Raw genomic sequence first — 27230 nt, forward strand, 5'->3', positions numbered from 1 at the left:
GTGTATGCAAAACCCCAATTGTCACAGGTTATAAAATGTGAAAAGTTCACCGAGCTCTTTTAACTGAGGATTTGAGCTTTAACTATTGTGCATATGGAGCTAGCCTGTAACATATCCATTGTGGGGAGAAGAATTGAGGCTGCTATGAACATGACGAAGCACATTGTGACCTAAAAGGGGGGTGAACGTATGGTAATAGTGGCTACCTCAGAGAGACATTAATTTGTTGATGTAAAACATTTACCTCATTGTGGAATCACACAGCACAGTGGGAGGCCATTCGGCTCATCGTAGACTCGGAAAGCATGGCAGGAGGCCATTCGGCCCATCATGGCTGTAAAGTTTGATTTGTCTCTCATAGTTATGTTTGTTGAGTGTTATTAAATAATAAATTAATAGATTTTTAAATACTTTTCCCGAAATAAAATTCCAGGATATTTTAGCTCCGACCTATACTCTTTGTGTATGTCCGAATGTTTAATTTGTTCCATGTTAAAATGTTGAGCGGTTATTTTACTTAATGCTGTTCCGTTCCTGTGTGTTTGTGTGTGTGTCTATGTGTACATGTGTGCTTGTAAGTATGTTTGTGCGTGTATATGTGAGAGTGTATGTATGTTTTTGCGTGTGGATGTTTGTGCATATGCATGTGTGTTTAGGTGTGTGTTTGTATGTTTGTGTGTGCATGTCTGTGTGTACAGGTATGTTTGTATGTGTATGCATGTATGTGTGTGCATGTGTGTTTGCATGTTTGTGTGTATGTATGTGTGTGTATATGTATGTGTGTATATGTGTATGTATGTGTATGCATGTATGTGCATGTGTACGTATGTTTGTGTGTGTGTATGTGTGTGTGTAAGGGTGTGTGTATGTGCATGTGTATGTTTGTATGTGTGACTGTATGTGTCTGAGTATGTGTGTATGCATGTGTAGGTATGCATATGTATGTGTGTATGTATGTGTGCATGCATGTGTGTATGTATGTGTGAAGGTATGTGTACATGTGTATGTGTATGTGTAGGCATGTATGTATGTGTGTGTATGTCTGTATATGTGTGTTTGTATGTATTGTATGTGTGTATGAGCATGAATGTGTAGGTGTATGTGTGTGTGTGTATGTGTGTGTATATGTGTGTGTATGCATGTGTGTTTACGTGTGTATGTGTTTGCATGTATGTGTGTTTCTATGTTTGTGTTTGTGTGTGTGTATGTATGTGTATGTGTGTGTGTTTACATGTGTATGTGTTTGTTTGTATGTATGTGTGTGTTTCTATGTTTTTATGTGTGTGTATGAGCGTGTATGTGTGTGTGTATGCATGTATATGTGTGAGTGTTTACATGTGTATGTGTTTGTTTGTATGTGTGTGTGTGTTTCTATGTACATGTGTGTTTGTATGTGTAGTGTGTTTGTTTGTGTTTATGTGTGTGTGTATATGTGTGTATGTATGTGAGCATGTATGTGTGTCTGTATGTGTGTTTGTGTGTGTTTGTATGTACATATATGTGTTTTTGCATATGTATGTGTGTGTGTTTGTTTATGTGTATGTGTGGGTGTTTATATGTGTGCGTGAATGTGTGCATGTATGTACGTGTGTGTGTGTATGTATGTGTGTGCACATGTGTGTAGGTGTGTGCCTGTATGTGTGTGTGTGTGCAAGTATGTATGTAGGGGTGTGTGTATATGAGTATGTGAGTACGTATGTTTGTATGTGTGAATGTGTGTGAGTATGTGTGTATGTGTGTGTGGGTATGTGTGTATGTGTGGGTATGTGTGTGTATGCGTATGTAGATGTGTGTGTATTTACGTGTGTATGTGTTTGTTTGTATGCAAATATGTGTTTCTATGTTTGTATGTGTGTGTATGAGTGTGTATGCATGTGTGTGTGTATGCATGCATGTGTGTATTTGTGTGTGTTTACGTGTGTCTGTGTTTTTTTGTATGTGTGTGTGTGTTTCTATGTACATGTGTGTTTGTATGTGTAGTGTGTTTGTGTTTATGTGTGTGTGTGTATGTGTGTGTGTATGTGAGCATAAGAACTAGGAGCAGGAGTAGGCCATCTGGCACCTCGAGCCTGCTCCACCATTCAATGAGATCATGGCTGATCTTTTGTGGACTCAGCTCCACTTTCCGGCCCGAACACCATAACCCTTAATCCCTTTATTCTTCAAAAAACTATCTATCTTTATCTTAAAAACATTTAATGAAGGAACCTCTACTGCTTCACTGGGCAAGGAATTCCATAGATGTGTGTGTCTGTATGTGTGTCTGTATGTGTGTTTGTGTGTGTTTGTATGTACATATGTGTGTTTGTGTGTATGTATGTGTGTGTGTTTGTTTATGTGTATGTGTGTGTTTATATGTGTGTGCGTGGATGTGTGCATGTATGTACGCATGTGTGTATGTATGTGTGAGCACATGTATGTAGGTCTGTGTGTATGTGTGTGCCTGTGTGTGTGTGTGCAAGTATGTATGGAGGGGTGTGTGTATATGAGTATGTGTGTGCGTATGTTTGTTTGTGTGACTGTGTGTATGTGTGTGAGTATATGTGTATGTGTGTGTAGGTGTGAGTATGTATGTGTGTGTGGGTATGTGTGGGTATGTGCATGTGTATGTGTGTGTATGTGTATGTAGATGTGTGTGTGTATGTGTGTGAGTATGTGTGTATGCATGTGTAGGTGTGCATATGTTTGTGTGTATGTGTGTGTATGTGTGGGTATATATATCTGTATGTGTTTATGTGCATGTATGTGTGTGTGTATGTATGTGTACATACGTGTGTGTGGTGTGTACGTATGTGTGCATGTGTGCATTTGTTTGTGTGTGTATATGTGTATGTGTGTGTTGTGCTTGTGTGTGTATATATATGTGTGTGTTTGTATGTATGTGTGTGTGTTTGTATGTATGTGTGTGGGTTTGTATGTATGTTTGTGTGTACATATGTGTATGCATGTGTGTGTGTTTATATGTGTGTGCGTGGATGTATGCATGCATGTATGTATGTGTGTGTGTGCTTATATGTGTGTGTATAAATATGCAGGTGTGTGTGCATGTATGTGTGTGTATGTGTGTGTCTGCATGTGTGTATGTATGTTTGTGTATGTATGTTTGTGTATGTTTGTATGTGTGACTGTGTGTATGTGTGTATATGTGTGTGTATGCATGTGTGTTTACGTGTGTATGTGTTTGCATGTATGTGTGTTTCTATGTTTGTGTTTGTGTGTGTGTATGCGTGTGTATGTATGTGTATGTGTGTGTGTTTACATGTGTATCTGTTTGTTTGTATGTATGTGTGTGTTTCTATGTTTTTATGTGTGTGTATGAGTGTGCATGTATGTGTGTGTGTATGTGTATATGTGTATGTGTTTGTTTGTATGTGTGTGTGTTTCTATGTACATGTGTGCTTGTATGTCTAGTGTGTTTGTTTGTGTTTATGTGTGTGTGTGTATATGTGTGTATGTATGTGAGCATATATGTGTGTCTGTGTGTGTGTTTGTGTGTGTTTGTATGTACAAATATGTGTTTGTGCATATGTATGTGTGTGTGTGTTTGTTTATGTGTATGCGTGGGTGTTTATATGTGTGCGTGAATGTGTGCATGTATGTACGTGTGTGTGTATGTATGTGTGTGCACATGTGTGTAGGTGTGTGCCTGTATGTGTGTGTGTGTGCAAGTATGTATGTAGGGGTGTGTGTATATGAGTATGTGTGTGCGTATGTTTGTATGTGTGACTGTGTGTATGTGTGTGAGTATATGTGTATGTGGGTATGTGTGTATGTGTGGGTATGTGTGTGTATGCGTATGTAGACGTGTGTGTGTTTATGTGTGTATGTGTTTGTTTGTATGCAAATGTGTGTTTCTATGTTTGTATGAGTGTGTATGAGTGTGTATGCATGTGTGTGTGTATGCATGTATGTGTGTATGTGTGTGTGTTTACGTGTGTCTGTGTTTGTTTGTATGTGTGTGTGTGTTTCTATGTACATGTGTGTTTGTATGTGTAGTGTGTTTGTTTTTGTTTATGTGTGTGTGTGTATGTGTGGGTATATATATCTGTATGTGTGTATGTGCATGTATGTGTGTATGTATGTATGTGTGTATGTATGTGTACATTCATGTGTGTAGGTGTGTACGTATGTGTGCATGGGTGCGTTTGTTTGTGTGTGTGTGTATATGTGTATGTGTGTGTTGTGCTTGTGTGTATATATATGTGTGTGTTTGTATGTATGTGTGTGTGTTTGTATGTATGTGTGTGGGTTTGTATGTATTTGTGTGTGTTTGTATGTATGTTTGTGTGTACATATGTGTATGCATGTGTGTGTGTTTATATGTGTGTGCGTGGATGTATGCATGCATGTATGTGTGTGTGTGTGCTTATATGTGTGTGTATAAATATGCAGGTGTGTGTGCATGTATGTGTGTGTATGTGTGTGTATGTGTGTGTATGTGTGTGTCTGTATGTGTGTATGTATAGTTGTGTATGTATGTTTGTGTATGTTTGTATGTGTGACTGTGTGTATGTGTGTGAGTATGCATGTATGTGTGTGTAGGTGTGCATATGTATGTGTGCATGTGTGTATATGTGTGGGTATTTGTATGTGTAGGTGTGTATGTGTAGATCTGTGTGTATATATGTGTGTGTATGTGTGTGTTTGTGGAGGTGTGCATGTATCTGTGTACGTGTGTGTGTGTATGTATATATATCTATATATGTGTGGGTGTGTGTGTATGAACAAAGAACAAAGAAATGTACAGCACAGGAACAGGCCCTTCGGCCCTCCAAGTCTGCGCCGACCATGCTGCCCGTCTAAACTAAAATTTTCCACACTTCCTGGTTCCGTAACCCTCTATTCCCATCCTATTCATGTATTTGACAAGATGCCTCGTAAATACCACTATCGTCCCTGCTTCCACCACCTCCTCCGGTAGCGAGCTCCAGGCACCCACTACCCTCTGTGTAAAAAACTTACCTCGTACATCTACTCTAAACCTTGCCCCTCGCACCTTAAACCTATGCCCCTAGTAATTGACCCCTCTACCCTGGGAAAAAGTATCTGACTATCCACTCTGTCTATGTCCCTCATAATTTTGTAGACCTCTAACAGGTCACCCCTCAACCTCCTTCATTCCAGTGAGAACAAACCAAGTTTATTCAACCTCTCCTCATAGCTAATGCCCTCCATACCAGGCAACATCCTGGTAAATCTCTTTTGCACCCTCTCTAAAGCCTCCATGTCCTTCTGGTAGTATGGTGACCAGAATTGAACACGAAACTCCAAGTGTGAGTTCATGTATGTATGTATGTGTGTGTATGTGTAGGCATGCATGTATGTATGTGTGTATATGTGTGTGTACATGTATGTGTGTGCAAGTGTACATGTGTATATGTGTCGGTATGGGTGTGTATGTGTAGATGTGCGCATGTATATCTGTGTGTGTATATGTGTGGGTATGTGTGTGTATGTGTAGGTGTGCATTTATACGTGTAGGTGTGCATGTATGTGTGTATGTTTGTGTGTGTACGTGTGTGTGTGAACGTCCTTTAATGTGATTGGCTACTTGGACCAACCGCTGATACCTTTGCAGATCCTTGCAGGGAATCCCTGGTGGAGAACACTACAATTGGTTTCAGTATCATGGCATGCAAAAGATGTGAAATGATCACCGAGAGATCATTATCTTGTAGTCAGCAGTGATCCCCCTTTTTGGCACTCACTGCAAATCCCCGCCTAAGAATTGTTGGATGCAAAGAGACCAATGTCCATCTGTTTTGCTTTCTACAATCCTGGCAGCTCATAAAATCCAATAATAATGGAGTTACTGACTCATCATAGAGGTCAATTCTTATGAACCAGACGACATCAGACGTGACGGAGAAAACCCACCATTGATGGAATAGTTTGATGACCTATGATTGTTTTACAATTCTGCGTGAGATTGAATGTTCTGGGTTTCTGCTTTGCTATTGATCCCGTAGGGTTACTGGCATAATTGCTCTTCCCTTTCATTTTGCCCAGCTGTATAACTGAAACATCAACTTTTGGGAGTCGAGCATTTATTTTAGGCTTTGAGAAGTGCGGGGCTTTGAAATTCTGCCAAATATTATTTTTGGCAAACCGATCAATGAATTCATCCAAAAATTCCTACGCTTTCAACTTAAACACATTTGTTACCTCACACGGATTGACATTCTCGTTGAATTGCTGCCACTGGGGATTTCACACAAGCTCAAGTCATCAAATATCAGTGAGCAGGAAAATTTCCACAGCCCTATTGTCCTTGGCACACACTCTTCCAACCAACCCGCCAATCACACTGCCTCTTTGTCACTCAAACACTGGGTCAGACGCTTTCACTTGAGTAATGAAGGGCGCGATCAAACGGAAAGGTTTCTAAGTGTCATTTCAGGCGGGTTTGGTTGGGAGTTTCTCCCCAGCTCTGTCAGCAAGTTCCCCACCGCTATCTAACCACACTGAAGTCAATTTTTGGGGCCCTGGGGAGATTCCCTCCAGGTAAGCCCACACTTAGAATATTTTTCATCACTGGGGAGCTGAGCCTCAGAAATTGGGCCACCATTTTGAAAGGGTGCCCCGATCTCTGAGTGAGCTTGAGGGTTCCCCAAGGACAATATCACCCTCCCCCCCACACACACACATGGGCATTACCCCCCCCCCCCCCACCCGAGGTGATGACAACCTACCAGGGGGGTCACTGAGAGCCCTCTTTTTCAAGTCTTAGAAGGCCCCCTTTTGGGCCTCCACTTCCAGGACCCCACCCTTCACCTCTTCAGCCATCCAGAGATCCCTTCATACCTGCTCTCCACCTCCCTCCCCCCACTCTACATACACCCCCACATGCCTCCTTTCATGGGCATGCCCCCCCCTCAGGCTAAGGTGCCAACCTGGTAGTGTCAAAGTGCCTGGGTGCCTGGGGGAGAGCCAGGTTGTCACCCTGTCATGTCCATGACCACCCAGGGGCCTGTAATGGCCTATTAAACCCCCCACCAGGGGCTGTTCTGCCTGGTACAGGTTTGCATGGACCAGGACTAAATGGCGCCCAGTTGGGGTCTACTTGGAAAGGCCGGTAGATGCTGGGAACCGGTTAGATCCTCCGTCAGCACGGTTAAGTGGGTTCCTAAACAGATTTAGCCGCGCGCGAATGGGCAGGGCCCAGATCGCGACGTCTTGCGAGATCTGGTTAAATATCGCAAGGTGTAACGACCATTGGAAAGCCCGGTGGAGGCCTCTCCTGGCATTTACCGGCCGCGACGCGCCTCCATTCGAATGAGATGTGGCCAGTCGATCACGTCCACTATGTTAGTAGGGCTGTCGCATTGAAAGAAAAGGTAAGGATGTGTCACGTCCCACACTTTGAAGAATGGTGCTTCAGAGCTCATAGGATCCGGAAGCTGGTACACGGGTATTGCTGAGAAAAGTAATTTTGTCAAAGCTTTCCATCTTGCACTTATCAGGACAATCGCAAGACGATCAATGTATACCATTGTGATGAGTGCAAGATAAAAATCTTTGACAAAATGTCTTTTTCAGCAATACTCAAGTTCTGTACTACCAGAGCTGTTATATTTTGTGATTCCCAGAAATTAAAAATAACCACACATTTAGATACAAACTTTGTAGCTTCCTTTGAGTATAATTCACAAATCACACCGTGCACTGCAGACAGAAAGAGTGTTGCTGAATACCTGACTGTAATGCAGTAAGTAGTGAGTGATGTGGCATTCTGGATAAACATGCACATGATAACATAGTTGCTAACTCTTTGCGAATAATAAAGTAATATAGCAGTCCTCTTTTAAAATATGTAACAGCATGATAATTCAATATAACAGTTCAAAATATTAACTTTTTTTTATATTGGCCAGGATAATCATAGAACATAGAACATACAGTGTAGAAGGAGGCCATTTGGCCCATCGAGTCTGCACTGACCCACTTAAGCCCTCATTTCCACCCTATCCCCATAACCCAGATCTGCATCATGCCATGATTTTGGCTGAATAGGACCACTTTAAACCCTTACAAAATTTTGACTGCTAAAGATTTAAACTTTCCCCAATTTACCACAAAGAATGAAACTTGAGGTTGAATTGTTCATACAAAGATGTAGGAATATTCACTCCCGGGGATTAGAAAGAACCTTTCATTGACTGCCTGCAATTCAAAGGGCTGATGGCTGTTCTTTACACCTCAGGTAATGAGCTATTTGGGCAGAATGTTTCTGTAGATTGGCAGGTGTCAGATTTTTAAACATGAACTCGCTCAGAAATTGGCAAGATTTTCAATGGGTACTTGAGAATGTATTTAGTGAGCAAGGTAGGCTGGCCGATAACAAGTAACTAATCTCTGCAATTGTTCATATAGTAAAGTTGCCATGGTCCCAGAACGTTTTGGTCACTAAGGGCAATTTAGCATGGCCAATCCACCTAACCTGCACGTCTTTGGGTTGTGGAAGGAAACCGGAGCACCCGGAGGAAACCCACGCACACACGGGGAGAACCCACGCACACACGGGGGTCACTGTCTGTGCGGAGTCTGCACATCCTCCCCGTGTGTGCGTGGGTTTCCTCCGGGTGCTCCGGTTTCCTCCCACAGTCCAAAGATGTGCAGGTTAGGTGGATTGGCCATGATAAATTGCCCTTAGTGTCCAAAATTGCCCGTGGGGTTACTGGGTTATGGGGATAGGGTGGCGGTGTTGACCTTGGGTAGGGTGCTCTTTCCAAGAGCCGGTGCAGACTCGATGGGCCGAATGGCCTCCTTCTGCACTGTAAATTCTATGAAATCTATGGAACGTGCAGACTCCGCACAGACAGTGACCCAGCGGGGAATCAAACCTGGGACCCTGGCGCTGTGAAGCCACAGTGCTATCCACTTGTGCTACCGTGCTGCCCTCATTGTTGGACTGCCACTTTGCGAGTTCTTTTCTCCGCCCCAACTCAGCTCTGCATTTCTGTCTGGGTCGTCTGAGCTCAGTTCTTCAGAAAGGCAGAGCGCGCAGTCCCATTTCAGTGCTGCAGCGTTAGGAGGAAGACAAGCCACACTCCTTTTTTATTTACAGTGGAGTCCCCCTTTGGACTGCCGTAGATTACTAAGGATGGAGTTTGGACACTGAGGGAATTTTAGGGTTAAATCAAGGGTCAATTTCTATCTGAGGTCTTGTCATTTTATAATTCAGCCACCAACTACCCTTTGGGTTGAAGGATGGTGAGCTTTAGTACAGCTTAACAGGGCCGGTACAGACAGCAGCAACAAGCTGGTACAGACAGCAGCAACACGTTCATTAGATAACAGGCTTAAATAGGTTTCCAGAGTGTGGTAGCGTGGCCTCTTTAAGGGGCAATCTTTCGCGGGGCATGTGACTCACTTGGGACCTTTGGCGTGGAAGTGCGCGAACCCTGACCAATGGGGAAAACGCACAGGGCTTCCGAGATGTGGCCTGGGGGCCATTGGGCTGTAGTGGATGGCATGTTGCCTCTCTGGTGCCTGGGTCAAGGATGTCACTGGAGTCCGCTGCATGTCTGCCACCTGAGAGGAGATGGGGGGGGGGGGGGGGGGGGGAGGGGGAGGGGGGGGGCGGTGGGGCTCCATCTTCGAAAGGTACTGGTGGCAATTGGGATGGACAATAACTTATATACAGGCTACCAGATCCTGGCAGCCAGGGGACAGTATTTTATCTTAAGGCTTTTAGCATGCAGTCGATCATTAAAGAAGCCATACTGTTCCTTACAGGGGATACTGATCTAATGTCCAGTGGAATTGAGCATTATTTCCATGGAGACAATTTTAATACATATATTTTTGTGAAACTCTCATAAACCGAACAGCTGGTCTAAAAATTAAATAATCGAAACCTTATCCAAGTGAAAAGTTCACAACATGCTTTTTAATAAAAAATGCTTTTAATAAAAGCATCAAATAGAGGTTTGATAAAATAACCTAACCTGTGAAGGTAAGTAAACAGATTTTAAAACTGTTAATGCTGCTTGAAATCGTTATGATGTAGAAGGAGGCCATTCGGCCTATCTGCACTAGCTCTCCGAATGAGCATCATGACTTAGTGCCGTTCCCCTGCCCTTTCACCATACCCCTGCCCATTGTTTCTATTCAAATAATCATCCAATACCCTCTTGAAAGCCTCGATTGAATCTGCCTCCACCACACTTCCAGGCCGTGCATTCCAGACCCCTAATACTGGCTGTGCGAAAAAGATTTTTCTCACATCTGGGGCGACATTCTCCGACCCCCCGCCGGGTCGGAGAATCGCCGGGGGCTGGCGTGAATCCCGCCCCTGCCGGTTGCCGAAGTCTCCGGCACCGGAGATTCGGCGGGGGCCGGAATCACGCCGCGCCGGTTGGCGGGCCCCCCCGCTCGATTCTCCGGCCCGGGTGGGCCGAAGTCCCGCCGATAAATTGCCTGTCCTGCTGGCGTAAATTAAATCACCTACCTTACTGGCGGGACAAAGTGGCGCGGGCGGGCTCCGGGGTCCTGGGGGGGGGGGCGCGGGGCGATCTGACCCTGGGGGGTGCCCCCACGGTGGCCTGGCCCGCGATCGGGGCCCACCGATCCGCGGGCGGGCCTGTGCCGTGGGGGCACTCTTTCCCTTCCGCCTTCGCCACGGTCTCCACCATGGCGGAGGTGGAAGAGACTCCCTCCACTGCGCATGCGTGGGAAACTGTCAGCGGCCGCTGACGCTCCCGCGCATGCGCCGCCCGGAGATGTCATTTCCGCGCCAGCTGGCGGGGCACCAAAGGCCTTTTCCGCCAGCTGGCGGGGCGGAAATTCCTCCGGCGTCGGCCTAGCCCCTCAATGTTGGGGCTCGGCCCCCAAAGCGCGATGCCCGTCTGATTGGCGCCATTTTGGGCGCCAGTCGGCGGACATCGCGCCGTTTCCGGACAATTTTGCCCCACATCTGCTTATTTTGCAAATCACTTTAAATCTGTGCTCTTCCATTCTTGATCCTTTGACGAACGGGAAAAGATTCTCCCTATCTACTCTGTCCAGCCCTTCATGATCTTTAAAAATAAATTTAAGGTACCCAATTCCTTTTTTTCCCAATTAAGTGCAATTTAGCGTTGCCAATCCACCTACCCTGCTCATACAAAGAACAATACAGCATGACCGTCCAGACCTGTGCCGATCACGTGTCCTGTCTAGACCAATCGCCTGTATCCTTCTATACGTTTGGGTTGTAAGGGTGAGACCCACGCAGGCACGGGGAGAATGTGCAAACTCCACACAGACTGAGGTTTCTTATCCCCGGAATCATTCCTGTATATATATACTCTTTTATTTCTGTTGTTATGAGCCAGGGTTTAGGGAACCCCAAAGTGTAGCATGGAATTCACCTGACCCACAACGTTTACCAGATTGTGGTATGGGGAGCACACGGCGCACTCTACAGGTGTGGTACAGCAGAAATGGAAAACGTATTTTTTAAAGCAAAACAATGTTTATTCTATGAACTCAAGTTAACCCTTTTAAAACATACAGTGAACATCTTAGCAACCATTAATTCAAATACAACACCCAAAGAATACAACACTAAGTAATGCTTAATAACTTCCCAAACAACATCCAGAAGACAAAAGAAACACCTTTTCTCAGAAGCACATTAGGTTAACATTCTAGGGGCTGGTTTAGCACACTGGGCTAAATTGCTGGCTTTTAAAGCAGACCAAGGCAGGCCAGCAGCGCGGTTCAATTCCCGTACCAGCCTCCCCGAACAGGCGCCAGAATGTGGCGACTAGGGGCTTTTCACAGTAACTTTGAAGCCTACTTGTGGCAATAAGCGACTTTCATTTCACTATTGAGAACATTTATAATTCTGAATTTACCAAATGATCAAGAGATAGTCTTTTGATGGCAGAGAGAACAGCAGTACACCTGCTTGGTCTGGCTTCAGCTCCAACACTGAAAATGAAACTAAAACACACCCTGCAGCAAACAGCCTAAAACGAAAGTAAAAAGCTGATAGACAGCCCAGTTCCACCCACACTCTGACATCACTGATAAACACGCATTTCTTAAAGGTACATTTCTTAAGCACCCATTTCTTAAAGGTACTCTCACATGACACTGTCAATTGGCAAGAATTTAGATTTTGATTTAGCTTGTAACTCAGCCCTTTCATTGAATATTTCTGGTTCTTTGTGCATTTGCTGTCTTGGACTGGTCGCATCTCAAGTTCATTGCATTCTGGAGTTTCTTCAATTAAATATTCATTTTAAAAAAAAACCAGATCTGCATCATGCCATGATTTTGGCTGAATAGGACCACTTTAAACCCTTATAAAATTTTGACTGCTAAAGATTTAAACTTTCCCCAATTTACCACAAAGAATGAAACTTGAGGTTTAATTGTTCATACAAAGAAGTATTCACTCCCGGGGATTAGAAAGAACCTTTCATTGACTGCCTGCAATTCAAAGGGCTGATGGCTGTTCTTTACACCTCAGGTAATGAGCTATTTGGGCAGAATGTTTCTGTAGATTGGCAGGTGTCAGATTTTTAAACATGAACTCGCCCAGAAATTGGCAAGATTTTCAAAGGGTACTTGAGAATGTATTTAGTGAGCAAGGTAGGCTGGCCGATAACAAGTAACTAATCTCTGTAATTGTTCATATAGTAAAGTCACCACAGTCCCAGATGACCATAGGCTGGTTTCTCCTTTGAGGGGGAGAGCTGACTGGTGGTGATTTAACCTGAGGATAACCACACCTCAGGCGGGGTGGGGCAGGGGTGGGGGGGGGGGAAGGTTGAGAAGGAGGGCCTTCATGAATAACTTCAACTAGCATGGGAATTGAACCCGTACTGTTGGTTGCCCAGCCAACCGAGCTAAACCAGTTCATGTACGAGCACAAAGTGATGGTTTACATTTATCCCTCATTCACTGGTTCTCAATCTTCTCACTCTTCGCGGAAGTCTGCTGTGATGACACGTTAAAAGTACTGCATAATGCACTTTTGAATATCCTGGAGGGTGCAAATGCAAATTCACATTTATTTATATATAGTTTTATATACATTTATATTAAATGCAAATGTATAAATGCAAATTTGTTCTATTTCAAAGGAACAAAGAGAAGTCCAGCACAGAAACAGGCCCTTCGGCCCTCCAAACCTGCGTCGACCATGCTGTCCATCTAAACTAAAATCTTCTACACTTCCGGGGTCCGTATCCCTCTATTCCCATCCTCTTCATGTATTTCTTTCTTTCTGGCTATGCCTTGTGACAGAAACTGATGGGAAATGTTTCAATTTGAACTGTCACAGAGCAAACTGCCTAGAAATGCAAGGCCCCATTGCAAGGTGAAGGTGCTAAACAAACAAATCACCCTCAGGGAAATGTGAAGAGACAGATGTTTCCTATAATAGTGACACCCATTGATACTCAGAGCTGTCTAAAGAAGACACTAAAAATGCAAAGTTTGAGGGCGGCATGTGATGCAGTGGTTAGCACTGGGACTGCGGCGCTCTGGACCTGGGTTCGAATCCCGGCCCTGGGTCACTGTCCGTGCGGAGTTTGCACATTCTCCTTCTGTCTGCGTGGGTTTCACCCCCACAACCCTAAGATGTGCAGGTTAGGTGGATTGGCCACACTAAATTGTCCCTTAATCGGGGAAACAAAAATAATTGGGTACTTTCAATTTATTTTTAAAAATGCAAAGTTGTGGATATTGAAACAATAGCACACATGGACAGAAACACCAAAAAAAATCCCTTTGGAAATACACAATGGGTGAAGTATTTCAAGACAAGACTGCCCAGCCACTTCAGAGAGATTGCAAGTGACATGGGCAGTATCACGAAAATATTCAGCAGACGAAACAGGCTGAAAGTTTCCTCCTCTCCCCCTCTTTCTTTGGAATAAATATGTCTTTAAATCAGAAGCTGCCTGATGGAGACTGATCCTATCAGACTGGCCAACTATTTTACATGCTGTCTGACTTCCACTGACTTCTTTGAGAGTGAGATCAGTGACCAAATTTGATTCTTTGTCACCGAGGGGGTCTAGATTAAATTTAACTCAACATACTCCTGACAAACTTCCAACAAAACCAATTAAAATATAAAAATTCTGAAAATGTTTCATTCCCATAATTACATTACATAATAACTGGGAAGTATTTGATGTGCGTAGTTTTTTTTTCTATATCCAGCACAGTAAAAAATGCCACTTACGGAGCAGTTGGCTTTGCATCAAACATTCATCTGTTGTTTTGTTGAATTTTAGAACCTTCTTATGCATCAGAGTCTTTCATTCTGCTGCTGTACTCTTGTATGAAGAGATGTTAGTTCTTGGTCACCTTGCTGAATTTCAAAGTGTTGTCACTCCCTATTTCTGCAACCTCCTCCAGCCCTACATTCCAATGAAATCTTGGGGCCCCATTAGTGCTGCTCACTTGCACACCCCTGATATTTCATTTGATTCCACCATCAGTGGCCAGTTTCAAGGTTATGCCTCACTAAGGACAACCCAGCTCAGAATAATATACACTCGCACCAAATTTATATAGCACCATAATAATAATCTTTATTAGTGTCACAAGTAGGCTTACATTAACACTGCAATGAAGTTACTGTGAAAATCCCCTGGACACCACACTCCGACGCCTGTTCGGGTACACTGAGGGAGAATTCAGAATGTCCAATTCACCTAACAAGAACGTCTTTCGGGACTTGTGGGAGGAAACCGGAGCACCCGGAGGAAACGCACGCAGACACGGGGAGAACGTGCAGACTCCGCAAAGACCCGAGTGGGAATCAAACCTGGGGCCCTGGCGCTGTGAAGTGACAATGCTAACCACTGTGCTACTGTGCTACCCCAGAGCATTTGAATAGAGTAGTGTCCGGAGCATGGAACTAATGCATTTCATTTTAACCTTATCCAAATTGTGGGGGCTAAGAAATGAATAGAGCTGTTTTGCGGGCTCAGGGATTGTACTACCTTGCACAAGATCAAACTGAGGAAGGAATTTGCTAACTTTGTGCTGCCTTATCACTCTCATGATTGCACCATGCCGCCCAGCATTAAAAGTGCTGGCTACATGCTCTGTATGGGGCCCAGGCTCATGTGAGGCTAACGTGCTGAAGCCACTCTTGGACTTCTTAAAGCCTGCCTGCGCTTTTTAAAAGCGGTGGTTCATTCTGTCCACAGCAGATGTTGAAACTCTCCCTGAATGTGTTCCTCACAAGATAGAAATGTGAGCAATGGAGCAGCAGGCCAGGTTCTTCAATGCAGCATTGGAGGCCATAGGCCAGGAGGTGGAAAGTAGGTGAGATGCAGGGGGAGCAAGAGACCCTCAGTCATCCACTTGTGAAGAGAATGGCTGCAGACATCCGCAGAGGTCAATCTGGCTCCAAGGATCTGGCTGCAGTTCCGCAAAATGTTCTGACCTGGCCTGAGTGGTCACTGCATCGTCAAATGCTATTGCTGACCCATCACGTTCCCAACATTACACACTGCTCAATGCACCATACCCCATCCACCATCCATCAATGATCGCTAGGCACATCAAAACACATGCTTAACATTCATATACCCGACTTTATCCTCACACACTTCCCATTCCTGCCCTCCTCTCACACACATCTCACAACCTTCACATACTTCCAGCTTTTCACTGTGGCAGGCACAGCACCCAAAACTCATTGCAAGATACTCACTGACATCCTGCTGGATGGGGTGGCCCATAACAAGAGGTAACAACCATGAATCGGTGGGGTGGGGGGGGGGGGGGCATTACAGCTCCTGAACCCTCTGGAGGAGGGGGTGCTCTGAATTATCGGTACGGCTGTCACTGAGGATGTGCAACAGGCTTCGCTGCAAACCTCCAGGATGAGACTTCACTCCCACATGATGCACTTCACCCTTGTACCGAATTCTGGCATGACGTTCAAGCTGTGACCAAGTCCTTCTTGCTTTCCGCCTGCATCTGCCCCTTCCATCACGCCAACCTCCCCCCCCACCCCCCCGTGCTTTCGTACGCTCAGTTACTCGAGACCTGCCACCTAGCCTGTCACTGCAGCCGGCCAATGACAAGAGTAGCGGTCTGATGAAGAAGTGTTGTCTTTTGGTTGACACTTGTGGCCACCAGATCTGACTTTGGCCCTGTGAATGCTGTAGTTACTCGTACAGAGGCTGTAACTTCATGTGGTGAGCTCCTGGGCACAAATGGACTGCCACCAGCCCAGAGGGGAGAGGACAACACATATGCCAGATGCCCAAATGGTGAGTGTGAGACCAATTGTTTTAAGTGCGCAAGCCCTCTAAGTTTTAATGCATAGAATCCCCATCGAGTCTGCACCGACCCTCTGAAAGGGAGCCAACTCATATGCAACCTGGCTGGGTACTTTGAGATTGCTGTACAGTTACATGGCCACGCAGGTCTGAGAGGGTATTGGTTACAGGCGAGTGCTGCTGCAGAGGACCTCAGATAAAGATATCAATGGGGCAGCATACAGGAAAACGGCAGTCACACGGAAATGCTAAGTGCATTGGCAGACCTGTCGCGGAGCCTGTCACAGACACTGTTAAATAACTTGGGGGAGTCTGCATTCAGGGCTTAGCACCAGAACATGGAAGGAGGTGGGGGACAGTGGCTAACCCCCCTGGCAGAATTCTATAGGGTTGCAACATCTAATGACTGGGAACAAAGAGGCAGGCAGGCTTTCACAGCAATATGCCCTCCCATGCCAGAGGATTGACAGTTGCACCGTGGGGTCCAAAACACTTGCCCTCTCACAGGATGACAGCATTCCTGCTCACAATCAATGCCCACTTTGATGCCTGTCAACTAGCCAATCCAGGATGTTACCTCCTCTTGCTGAGCTGATGCAGTCTGAAGTCGGGCCTTCAAGGTTAGTGCACCCTCATTGTTGCAGTCACTGTATCAGAGCAGTCAGCCAGGTGTCACGCGAGCGTCCCTTTAAGAAAGGTTTTGTTTTACCCCACGGCTTGGAGCACGGCTTCAGTGATGTCATTTTGTGGGTGGAGCTGGGCTGTGGCTGTCAGGTGAGAGTGGATTTAGGTTTTTGGGTTTCAGTTTCGGTTTGTTGGTTTGGACTGCAGAAGAAGAAACGGTGTTGAGAAAAACACTGTGTTAAACTGCAGGACGTTGCCGTTTTCCCTGTTTTGTTTTACAGCTGTTCCAGGGAATTGAAAGCACATTGAGTGTGGTAAACCGCCGTGGTAACCTTAAAGCTAGAGTTGTTTTCCGGAAGGAGTTTTGAATCTGCTGGTTGGAAACTGGACCAGGATCTCAGGGAAAGGACCAGTCCCATTCAACTGAGATTACAGTGGGCTGGGCCATGCCCTTGTAAGGGGCTTTGGTTTTATTGGATTTTGTATTGAATTGGAACAGTTAAGGGGGATTAAATATGAATTATATACATAGATTATTGTATCGGTTGTGTGTTTTTTCATGTTTGTAATTGATAACAAATTCTTGCTAAGTTATTTTTTTTTTGTTAAGTACATTCTTGTAATAAACTTTGTTTTGATAAAAGTGCCTAGGAAGTCTGATTGATCACACCTGAAGTGAAGTCTCTTGTGCTCACCCTAGCCAAATTCAACATAAAAGTAAGAGGTCAGGTGAGTTTCATAATACACTTTGGAGTTTCTAAGCCCTGGCCCATAACACAGGTAAGTGCACCTGCAGAACAGAGAGTGAGAGAAATTACAATGATAAATAGTTCCATTTTGTATGTATTATTGGATTTTTTGTTGGGGTTTCTTTTGCAGACTTTTTTTTCAGGGTTTTGATCATGAAGGCAAGGTGATTGTAACAGAAGGTTGGAAGGGAACAATGGTGATGTGGGGATGTCTTTAAGGGAAATAAAGTTTGATGAGCTGCTCACAAATAACACATCTGAAGCAATGATATCCCGCAAACCTTATAGAAATATAGAATTTACAGTGCAGAAGGAGGTCATTTGGTCCATCGAGTCTGCACCTGCCCTTAGGAAAGAGCATCCTACCCAAGCCCACACCTCCACCCTATCCGTCATCCAGCAACCCCACCTCACCTTTTTGACACTAACGGCAATTTATCATCGCCAATCCACCTAACCTGCACATCTTTGGACTGCGGGTGGAAACCGGAGCAGCCGGAGGAAACCCACGCAGGCACGGAGATAACGTGCAGACTCTGCACAGGCAGTGACCCAAGCTAGCAATCGAACCTGGGACCCTGGAGCTGTGAAGCAACTGTGCTAACCACTGTGCTACCGTGCTGCCCTCATCCTCTCTCAGGTGTTGGTGGAAAGGGTGGTGTCTTCATGATGGCCAGGGTCTGTAGAACACAGCAGATCACAACAAATCTGGTGCATACTCCGGTGAGTATTGGAGAGTTCCCTCTGAGCTGAACAGCCAGTGGATCCATTGTGTGAGGAAAAACAAGGTTTTTCCCCATCACACAAAATCAAATTACTGTGGATGCTGGAAACCTGAACTAAAAACAGAGAATGCTGGTTAAAATCTTCAGGTTGGGCGGCATCTGTAGCGAGGGAAACAGAGTTAAAGTTTGAGTCTGTACGACGCTTCTTCAGAACTGAAGAGGGGTAGAAATGTGATGGGCTTTATATTGTTGAAGGGAGGGGTTGGAGCAGGTGGAGCAAAAAAGGTCAGGGAGCTCAGAGATTTGACAAAGTTATCATGGACACAAGATAATGGGAGAGGCAATGATAGTATTAAGGACTAAGGTGTTAATAGTGGCATAAAAATCACATAGCAGAATTTTTAAATAGCAGGACAAATGTTAACACTCTGTGAAAGCAAAACATGAGATCAAGTTACAGACTGGTTCTGAACAGTGCATGGATAGGTTTGGGGAAAGAATATATCAAAATAGAAAACAGAGTTCATTCTAAAGTTGTTGAGCTCAACGTAATAATTGCTTATTGTCACAAGTAGGCTTCAATGAAGTTACTGTGAAAAGCCCCGAGACGCCTCATTCCGGCGCCTGTTCAGGGAGGCCGGTACGGGAATTGAACCCGCACTGCTGGCATTGTTTTGCATTAAAAGCCAGCTGTTTAGCCCACTGTGCTAAACCAGCCCCAATGTTACGCTCAAATGGTGGTGCTACAGTACCTAATGAGAAGACAAAGTGCTGTTCCGTCAGTTTGTGTTGGGCTTCATTAAGATGGTGGTGTCCAAGACTCCAAATGCTCCTTCCAGATGAAGACCTCGGGCAACATTCTCCGACCCCCCGCCGGGTCGGAGAATCGCCGGGGGCTGGCGTGAATCCCGCCCCTGCCGTTTGCCGAAGTCTCCGGCACTGGAGATTCGGCGGGGGCGGGAATCGCGCCGCGCCGGTTGGCGGGCCCCCCCGCTCGATTCTCCGGCCCGGATGGGCCGAAGTCCCGCCGATAAAATGCCTGTCCCGCCGGCGTAAATTGAACCACCTACCTTACCGGCAGGACAAGACGGCGCGGGCGGGCTCCGGGGTCCTGGGGTGGGCGCGGGGCAATCTGGCCCCTGGGGGTGCCCCCACGGTGGCCTGGCCCGCGATCAGGGCCCACCGATCCGCGGGCGGGCCTGTGCCGTGGGGGCACTCTTTCCCTTCCGCCTCCGCCACGGTCTCCACCTTGGCGGAGGCGGAAGAGATTCCCTCCACTGCGCATGCGCAGGAAACTGTCAGCGGCCGCTGACGCTCCCGCGCATGCGCCGCCCGGAGATGTCATTTCCGCGCCAGCTGGCGGGGCACCAAAGGTCTTTTCCGCCAGCTGGCGGGGCGGACATTCCTCCGGCGCCGGCCGAGCCCCTCAATGTTGGGGCTCGGCCCCCAAAGATGCGGAGCATTCCGCACCTTTGGGGCGGCGCGATGCCCGTCTGATTGCCGCCGTTTTGGGCACCAGTCGGCGGACATCGCGCCGTTTCCGGAGAATTTCGCCCCTCGTTTTTCCAGCATTTTTTTGTTTTTATTTCAGTTTGATGTTTCTGGTCACAGCGTGGCTCTCATCGTTCGAATGCTGTCCATGGGTGATTAGGTGGAAGGTGGGAATCATGAGCTGCATGTAAAGTTTATCTTGCCTTTGTCATCAAGGGTACAATGTGGTGACTCAAACGGCAAATGGCTGACAGGCGCAGGATTGAAGCATCCTGGTTGCTGACAGGATCATGGGCATTCACCAACATGGTGCTTCGTGCATGGTCACACGGAAACTGCTCACGGAGGATGTGGCATCCTTCGAGGAACCTGTACCTCCCCCCATTGAGATGGGATGTCCTCAATGTTCTGTGTCTGCAGCCAATGGCTCCCTGTACTATTGGAAATCCTGTTCCCCTGGCAAAGCCACGGACTTGCTCCTCCTGCTTCTCTCTGATTAGAGGGAAGGCAGTTTGGGAGATGGGAAGGCTGACAAAATGATGCGGGAAGGCATCAGGGGGGGGTGGGCGGTGCGCCTGCCATTTTGCCAGCAGTGTGAAAGCTGATTGTTGAGCCACCTGCCAGAAAAAAATTGAGCCGCATAAGTGGCCAAATAAATCCTCCCCGTGCTTCCACTGGCATTTTACCAGTGGCTGTGGCAGTTCACTGCTGCTTTGGGAGACAGTCAAGTGAAATCTGCCGACCTTCATACAGGCTCCAGGAGGGGCCTCCTTTTGGGGATCTCCATGGTCCTTGGTGGGGCCCTCCTCTGGAAATAGCCACTCCAGCAGGCAGGGCACCACCTGCTCTCAGAGACCCTCCCCACCCTCTGATAGCCGGGGTAGCCTGACTGGGCCCAATGACCCCCGACTCCAACTAAGCATGGCCATCGATGTGCCCTCGCCCTGCAGGTGCGGCCTCCGCACTGGCCACAGCTGGCGATGGCCCTGCTAAGGCTGCAGAGCTATTGGCCACTGGACTGATTACCCTTAATGGGATTACCCTTAATGATTACCCTTTGGGGCAGCACGGTAGCATGGTGGTTAGCACAATTGCTTCACAGCTCCAGGGTCCCAGGTTCGATTCCGGCTTGGGTCACTGTCTGTTCGGAGTCTGCACATCCTCCCCGTGTGTGCGTGGGTTTCCTCCGGGTGCTCCGGTTTCCTCCCACAGTCCAAAGATGTGCAGGTTAGGTGAATTGGCCATGATAAATTGCCCTTAGTGTCCAAAATTGCCCTTAGTGTTGGGTGGGGTTGCTGGGTTATGGGGATAGGGTGGAGGTGTGGACCTTGGGTAGGGTGCTCTTTCCAAGAGCCGGTGCAGACTCGATGGGCCGAATGGCCTCCTTCTGCACTGTAAATTCTATGATAATCTATGATAATCTTAATAGGGATGGCAGCCCTAATGAAGCCATTCAACTGACTTCCGCTGGAAATATGTGGGCCTGGGTCTTATCCCTTCTGCCATCCCAAGAACATTCTGGCTCGCACCTGGCTGAGGTGACAGTGGGTATGATCTTCTGTTGAGAGGCCTTCCCCTCCCTCTGTGCACAGATACCCCTCTCTATCTCCTGGTCACACTGCAGCCCGAGAGAGGCTGTCTGTAACCTCCATGACTGAGAGTTCGGCTCAGAGATGTTCAATATCCATCCAGCTGCTTTGCAAATATCCAGTGGCGTTCAATTTTGACTTGAACAAATGATGTCAACTCCTCCAAAGTGCACAACGCTTTCACCGACTCTGCAGCTGTGAAGGGAAGTATAAAGTACCTATACCCGAGAGTCCCACACTGATCCCTTTAAATGGAGGTGGGGGAGAGTTGTGTCCTGCAATTTGAGTGCACGCCCAGCTGTGCAAGTTTAAGAAAGGGTATTAGCATGACTGGCGTGTTCCAAATTGGCAGGTTGGGTACCAAATCAGCATCCGAAGCTGAGTGACTCGAAGATTTGCCCATTCTGCGTGCTTCCAGGGGCTGGTTTAGCACAGTGGCTAAATTGCTGGCTTGTCATGCAGAACAAGGCCAGCAGGGCAGGTTCAATTCCCGTACCGGCCTCCCCGAACAGGCGCCGGAATGTGGCGACTATATGTGGATATGTGGCTTTTCACAGTAACTTCATTGAAGCCTACTTGTGACAATAAGCAATTATTATATTATTATCCAGCACAGGCTTGGGTCCTCTCTCCTTTTGCCTTTCCTCACATTGATGATCGATGAACCACACTGGAAACCCCTGTCATTTTTATCCCTTCTGAGCTTCCATAGCATTGAAGCCAGTCGTGCTGCACGCCCAGTGTTGCAGCCTGAACACTTTTAAACATGAATGAAAGACCATGCAACTTTTAATAAAAGTACAATACAGTAGTTACATTTTATTTGCTGCACAGATTTTAACATTGTTGGAAGTAAAATAGAATCGTGGAGTGACACAGCATGAAGGAGGCCATTTGGCCCATTGAGTCTGTGGCTAGCCCGTTAAAGAATCCACCAGAGTTGCTGCTCTTTCACCATATTCCCGCAGTGCTTTCCCTTTTTAAATTGAGATCCAATTCCCTTCGGAAAATTATTATTAAATTTGCTTCCATCACTTGCTTTCAGATATATCGTATCAATTTCTGGCATCAATGAAAATGTACTCACCTCCCCCACCTTTCCTTTTGTCAATTTCCTGAAATCCTGTGTACCCTGCGTGCTGACCTATCTGGTGGGAGCAGGGTTTTTATTTTGTCAGTTCCCAATGAAAGTCGAAGCCTTTTACGGTAATCAGCTTAAATTTGATTGTAGCAGCTGTTCCCATTTATTGGAATGTGCCTCCCCCAGTCACAGGAACATAGGACCAGAAGGCGGCTCATCAGCAATTCTCGCCAATTTTGCTTGTTAATCAGCTTGTTGTTGATCTGAAGCTTAACCCCAGCTACCCACTTTGATTCCTTAACCCTTCACTCCTTCGCCTAACAAAAAAATCCATCTATTTCAATGGTGACATTTTCAGTAGGTCGATCCTCAATCGAAAAGAGAGGATTCCAGAAGGGGCTGTGTGAAGAAATGCTTCTTGACGTGCCCTCTGAAGGGCTTATGTTAAATGTGAATGATAACGGTACAGTCATTGGAGGAAGCTACTCTCTGCTCACCCCCCTTCAAGCCACAAACTTGCCCCCCACTGTTGCTGAGCTGAAAATGTGGAACTCTAGCACTGCTGCCTACGGTGCTGAGGACCCGGGTTCGATCCCGGCCCTGGGCCACTCTCCGTGTGGAGTTTACACATTCTCCCCATGTTTGTGTGGGTCTCACTCCCACAACCCAAAGATGTGCAGGGTCGGTGGATTGGCGACGCTAAATTGCTGCTTAATTGGAAAAAAATAATTGGGTATTCTAAATTTATAAAAGCAAATGTGAAACTCCCCCATACCAGCCACCCCCTTCACTGCCACGACCACCCTCCTTAACAGCGCTGTGGGTGTATCTACACCACTTGAACTTCAGCAGTTCAAGAAGGCAACTCACCACCACCTTCTCAAGGGCAATTAGAGATGGACAGTAAACGCTGGACTAGCCAGCGCTGCCCACATCCCATGAATGAACATTAAAAAAAGAATTGTGGTAGTCTTATGAGGAGGAAGCATTCCTGCCAAGTAGAGATGGCAGGTACATAGGACTGTCACGCTCACAGCCCAGACTTCTGCCCGAGAACTCGAGCAATGTGCCAGCCGAGGCAAACAGCCATGAATGATTTCTCTTTGGCCAGCAGTAATCTGGCAACTTGGAACGAAGCGAGCATTTATCCATTAAAGTGAAACATAAAAACATAAAAGAGGATTCTGACAGAGGTGAATATTGGTGAAATGCAGCCATTTCCTTTGCAACCAGGCGAAGCCACAGGTGCATTTCAGAGTCTCTCTCCCGAACCTTTTGAATAATGGTCGATGAATTGTACCTTTTGGCGGTTCTGAATGTTATTGTAGATATTACTAATGAGGTGAGATGCTGCGAGAGCAGGACCAGCAATCAAATTTCGCCTGAATGTATCAGCATGAGGTCTGTACTCAGATTAAGAAACTTGCACCAGCTCATTGATTCAAACCAGTTGATGTGGTATTCGCCATGAGACACAGCTCTTCAGAGGTTTTCTTGGGGTCAGTTCTAGGATGTTGAATCGTCAATCTCTTTACTACCTCTACCCATTGATGTTGGAAAAAGCAATTATTGTTATCTTGCATTTTCAGTACAACAATGTTCTTTTATTAAAAAGCCCCTTTAAATAAAATTCCTTTCGCAATTCTCAGCTTCTTGTTTGTTTGAATATGGACCCGGAGTTATTTGAGTCTTCCATTAAAATCTTGTCCTCATGCTGGTTGGGGCCCAGTTGAACTTACTGGAAAACGACCGGGACCAAGTTAGGCCAGATTTCCAACAACACCAGGACTACCAGGCCAGTGAAGGGCAAAACCATTGCCACGCTCTTGCAAGGCCGCTGACATCAGGGGGTTGTCTCAAAGAGCAAGTCTCCCTATAGTAAGAATAATAACTTCCCCATCTCGCCCAGGGACCCGGCATGGTGCTGGAGGTGGGTGCATCGCATGAAATAAGACATACGGACGGAGGTTGCTGGCAAACTACAAACTATATTTAATATAGCACCTTTAACGTAATGAAGCGTCCCAAGGTATGACACCGAGCGATATGAGGAGGCGGAGGTGGGGGAGTTTGAGGTGTGTGGGGGTTGGGGGGAAGGGGCTGGTGAGGGGGAGGGTGGTGGTACTAATAAGCCGGAGGCCCAGACTGGGGACACAGGTGCTAATCTCACCATGGCAGCTGTTAATAAACCTGGAGTATAAAGCCAGCTTCAGTAATATGACCACAAAACTATCTTCAATTGTTTTAAAAGTCCATCTGGTTCACTAATATCCTTCAGCAAAAGAAATCTGACGTCCTTACCTGGTCTGGTCTACATGTGACTCCAGACCCACAGCAATGTGGTTGACTATTAACTCCAAATTAAAGAGTGGGAGGTGCGGGGAGCAGGCGTGAAGTGAAGGAGGTTTGAGAGAAGGCCAGCAGATCCAAGAGGGCAGCCGACGGTTGGTGACTCTGTGATGCGGGTGGTAAGGGCAAAGGTATCCTTTTGTAGCAGTGTTCTGCTTGGCACAGCTCCAGATCTGAAAGTGTGCTGGGAAGGTGATGCTTGAGATTCTGCGGAGATCCAGGTAAAGGGTATCTCAGAAGTTGAGATTGAAACCCTGCTAACTGGATCCTTGTTGAAGCCACCTGAGTGGGAGTGTCGTTTGGATAGAATTCCAAGGCAAGCCCTTAAAATGAGGATATTGGAAACTCTTATGAGAAGGACAGAGTATCAGTTCTGGGTGTGACAAGCGTCTGTGTGGATTGCTGAGAGATCCATAGACTCTACTTTGGTCACACCTGTCATTTGCTTTGACCTATGGTGTGTCAAAGTTCGTCAGTTGGTTCACATGTACTGCGTACTTATACAGTACAGGTATTGACATAGTACCTTTAACATAATCAAATTTCCCAAAGTGTTTGACAGGAGCATGAAGCAGATCTAAATTAAAACCAAACCACAAAAAGGAGATATGAGAGCAGAGCAGATGGTTTCAAAACTTGGTACAAAAGGTTTGAAGGGGTGACGAAAAGGAGGAGAGAGAGGTTTAGCAGGGGTATTCTGAACCTCAAGGCCTTGGCAGCTGAAGACATGGCTCATAATTAAAACAAAGAACAAAGAACAAAGACATGTACAGCACAGGAACAGGCCCTTCGGCCCTCCAAGCCCGTGCCGACTATGCTGCCCGACTAAACTACAATCTTCTACACTTCCTGGGTCCGTATCCTTCTATTCCCATCCTATTCATATATTTGTCAAGATGCCCCTTAAATGTCCCTATCGTCCCTGCTTCCACTACCTCCTCCGGTAGCGAGTTCCAGGCACCCACTACCCTCTGCGTAAAAAACTTGTCTCGTACATCTACTCTAAACCTTGCCCCTCTCACCTTAAACCTATGCCCCCTAGTAATTGACCCCTCTACCCTGGGGAAAAGCCTCTGACTATCCACTCTGTCTATGCCCCTCATAATTTTATATACCTCTATCAGGTCTCCCCTCAACCTCCTTCGTTCCAGTGAGAACAAACCGAGTTTATTCAATCGCTCCTCATAGCTAATGCCCTCCATACCAGGCAACATTCTGGTAAATCTCTTCTGCACCCTCTCTAAAGCCTCCACATCCTTCTGGTAGTGTGGCGACCAGAATTGAACACTATACTCCAAGTGTGGCCTAACTAAGGTTCTATACAGCTGCAACATGACTTGCCAATTCTTATACTCAATGCCCCGGCCAATGAAGGCAAGCATGCCGTATGCCTTCTTGACTACCTTCTCCACCTGTGTTGCCCCTTTCAATGACCTGTGGACCTGTACTCCTAGATCTCTTTGACTTTCAATACTCTTGAGGGTTCTACCATTCACTGTATATTCCCTACCTGCATTAGACCTTCCAAAATGCATTACCTCACATTTGTCCGGATTAAACTCCATCTGCCATCTCTCCGCCCAAGTCTCCAGACAATCTAAATCCTGCTGTATCCTCCGACAGTCCTCATCGCTATCCGCAATTCCACCAACCTTTGTGCCGTCTGCAAACTTACTAATCAGACCAGTTACATTTTCCTCCAAATCATTTATATATACTACAAAGAGCAAAGGTCCCAGCACTGATCCCTGTGGAACGCCACTGGTCACAGCCCTCCAATTAGAAAAGCATCCCTCCATTGCTACTCTCTGCCTTCTATGGCCTAGCCAGTTCTGTATCCACCTTGCCAGCTCACCCCTGATCCCGTGTGACTTCACCTTTTGTACTAGTCTACCATGAGGGACCTTGTCAAAGGCTTTACTGAAGTCCATATAGACAACATCTACTGCCCTACCTGCATCAATCATCTTAGTGACCTCCTCGAAAAACTCTATCAAGTTAGTGAGACACGACCTCCCCTTCACAAAACCGTGCTGCCTCTCACTAATATGTCCATTTGCTTCCAAATGGGAGTAGATCCTGTCTCGAAGAATTCGCTCCAGTAATTTCCCTACCACTGAAGTAAGGCTCACCGGCCTGTAGTTCCCGGGATTATCCTTGCTACCCTTCTTAAACAAAGGAACAACATTGGCTATTCTCCAGTCCTCCGGGACATCCCCTGAAGACAGCGAGGATCCAAAGATTTCTGTCAAGGCCTCAGCAATTTCCTCTCCAGCCTCCTTCAGTATTCTGGGGTAGATCCCATCAGGCCCTGGGGACTTATCTACCTTAATATTTTTTAAGACACCCAACACCTCGTCTTTTTGGATCACAAT

This window comes from Scyliorhinus torazame, chromosome 5 (assembly GCF_047496885.1).
Source record: "Scyliorhinus torazame isolate Kashiwa2021f chromosome 5, sScyTor2.1, whole genome shotgun sequence".
Taxonomy (NCBI): domain Eukaryota; kingdom Metazoa; phylum Chordata; class Chondrichthyes; order Carcharhiniformes; family Scyliorhinidae; genus Scyliorhinus; species Scyliorhinus torazame.